General features: G+C 53.7%; 1 pseudogene; it reads right to left on the reverse strand.

Annotated features, from left to right (window-relative positions):
• Window positions 1–1,084: 1,084 nt before the first annotated feature.
• Window positions 1,085–3,297, reverse strand: LOC124689593 (annotated as a pseudogene).

Consider the following 3,297-nt stretch of genomic DNA (forward strand, 5'->3'; position numbering starts at 1 on the left):
TTCATTCTCCCCAAGGCTGCAGTACGTGTAGCAAGTGCGTGCCAAGATTTCCATGCATTGTTAGTTCCGATTTTAGAGATCTATCAGCGAGAAGGGTCTTATAAAGTGGAATTGTAGTTGCAGCAGAGCTATTATTAGTACCCAAAGATTATACGATTTATGACCCAAATTCCTATCTGGAAACATAGTCAACCGCCGGCGCCATTAGTTGCCATAGTTCTAGTAGCTTCCACGTTGGCAGCCGCACTACGAGAACCCACATGTCGACACACCTCTATTTCATGCCGCTGTTCCTCTCCACCTCACGAATCTCAGCTGCCGCCATGGGCGGACTCAGCGTCCCTACCGCCCGGTGCTTGCCCGGGCTTCGGTCGCTTTCGCTTCCTGCGCGAAGTCTGAGTATACCGAGAAAAGCCAAGAATGCGAGGGCAAAAACATCGAGTTGTTGGGCCTTGCCCGGGGCAGGAGGACAAGCATCTTGGCCACCATGCGAAGGAAACATACTAGCAAGCGAATCCAACCTTTCAGCGCTTCGAATGAAAACAGAGCAACGATACCCAGTTCGGTTCCCCAACCACACCACCGCAAACGCCAAAACCCTTGACCGGTTGCTCGCCCGCTCAGGCGCCAGCGGCCGAGCCAACAACGATAGAGAATGGAGGAAGGAGACCCGGGAGGTGGAGCGGTTCTGGCGCCGGCCGGGCTAGGCAGCAGCGGCGGCCAGGCCCCACCGCATCTGGCAGCAGCAAGCGCCGACGAACATTGGAATATGTTGTGAACGTGTAATGTATTATATCAGTGTTTCCGCATTAAAACTATTGAGAAAACATGATTAGCTCCAAATAATGCTTATATTTGACTGGGAAAAATGTAGTTGCTTTGTGACCCGCCCAGGCTTGGAAAATGCTGGGTCCGCCTCTGGCCGCTGCCGTACATCGACGGCGACAACTACGGCGGCATCGCGTCTGCGACTCTCCTCGGCCGTCGGCTCCCACCGGCAGCCTCCCGCAGGCCTCGTCGAGTTGCCGCAAGCCTCGCCGAGCCATCCACGCTCGCCATCCCCGTCTCTCGCCACCGTTCTTGTCTAGGTTCCGAAAACCATCGCGGGCACCACAGCACCCGCCCACCCCGTTGCGTCCCATCTCGCAGTCGCCGACTCTGGGATCATCTTGAACGCCTCGCCTCCTCTGGTGAAGGTCACCGACACCACCGTGCCCTGCAGCTGCTCCGTCTCGGGGGCGACGAGCTTCTGTAGGTAGAGCACGGCGGAGGCCGCGGCGACGATCGGGTTCACGACAGCGTTCCCGCGTTGTCCCGTGGCGGTGGCCGTGAAGCGGCCCCGGCCTTGACCCGACGACGCCAGCCGGGAGATCCGCGTCGACGTGCATCGCGAAGATCGATGGCGTCCACATCGTCCAGGACCTCCTGCAGCGCGTGGTACCCGCCGGCGTGGCCCTCCTCCGCCGGTTGGAACACCAGCTTCACCGTGCCCGTGAGGCCGTCCTTGCGGGACTGCAGCAGCTTGGCGGCGCCCCAGGAGCATGGCCACGTGAGCTTCGTGCCCGCACACGCGTGCATCTTGCCGTCTTCCTTGCTGTTGAACTCCCATTCTACCATCTCCTGCATAGGCCAGTGGAAATCGATTTGTCAACGAATCCTACCACTAATTAAGATGGAATTTCTATCCAGACTTACCTGAAGAGTATTTTCTACGAACTCTATCTCGATGACTACTTGCCTAATGATTACGGCCTAGTTAATCAGTGATATGTCAAATCTAAGTGGAGTACACATTACAGTATATTTTTCCTATTTTATAAGGAGCCTCTCCTTCTGCATGCATGCGTAATTAACAGCGAAGAGTACAGTAGCACTTGCCTGCATTTTCACTGATAGACCTGTATGGGCAGCCCGTCCATGTCAGCCCAGAGCACGAACACAGCACCAGGGCCGGCACCGCCGACAAATGGTGGCGACGAGGCTGGTGCGCGCGACGGGACATGTGTATGGAACACCGACGGCGTCGATCTCGCCCGCGCAGGAGCGCAGATATGCGGTGCTCTTGGAAGGCCAGCTCCGGGTGCTGGTGGATCCGCCGCAGTAGGCCCTGCACCCACGCCGCGAACCCGGCGCCCCTGGCATTGCGGTGGCGGCCTCGTCCGCCGCCGATGATGGTCGGCTTGGTTGGTTGTGGCGTTTTTATCCCACATCAAGCACCGTCGGCGAGTTGGGGAGACGTGGCGGTGAGTAATAAAAGAGTACCCATTTGTACGAATTCATGGACGGGGCATACAAGTACCTAGGTTTCCTGCAGATGTATAGGTTTGAATTTACATTATGATGGCCCAACGGAGTTAAACCTAGTTTAGCAAATACTCCCTCTGTTTCATATTACTCCGTATATAAAATCTGGTCAAAGTTAAATTCCAGGATGCTTAATAGATGTGTAAAAAGTGTATTAGTATATAGAAAATAAAAATAAAATAATTAGTGTAGTATCATATCATTATATTTGACTATATATATTGATATTTTATCACAGATTGTTCGTCAAAAATTACAAAGTTTGACTGTGACAGAACCTTGTATACGAAGTAAGATGTTTCAACAAAAAAATTAATATTAAAATATTTTTTTATACTTTTTGGGAGGAAAGCGTACGGATGCAGACCGTCTATCCATAAAGCTAAACCCCACTATGCATGAGATCATTTACGTGGTCTATCTTCACATGTAACCTAGTCCATCCGATTCTTAATTAGTTGAACAACACCAACCAAATACGTGTACCATGGCGTTAATTGGTTTCCTAGACTACGAATGGATAATGATTCAAATAACTGACGAGAAACTTGAGCAGGCGATTCCCTACAGTCTCCCACCTAAAATGTGTACTATGTTCCTCCGCTAAGCCAAGTTGTCCTTCCATATTCTCGCGTGTCCATCCAGGCTATATACCTTCTCGCTTCCTACCATTGCATGCTCGCCTTCCTGGTCAGTCGGAAGTACCCCCTCTAGCACGAACACAGCACCAGGGCCGGCACCGCCGACAAATGGTGGCGACGAGGCTGGTGCGCGCGACGGGACATGTGTATGGAACACCGACGGCGTCGATCTCGCCCGCGCAGGGAGCGCAGATATGCGGTGCTCTTGGAAGGCCAGCTCCGGTGCTGGTGGATCCGCCGCGAGTAGGCCCCGCACCCACGCCGCGAACCCGGCGCCCCGGCATTGCGGTGGCGGCCTCGTCCGCCGCCGATGATGGTCGGCTTGGTTGGTTGTGGCGTTTTTATCCCACAT

Source organism: Lolium rigidum, chromosome 2, assembly GCF_022539505.1.
Source record: "Lolium rigidum isolate FL_2022 chromosome 2, APGP_CSIRO_Lrig_0.1, whole genome shotgun sequence".
Lineage (NCBI taxonomy): Eukaryota > Viridiplantae > Streptophyta > Magnoliopsida > Poales > Poaceae > Lolium > Lolium rigidum.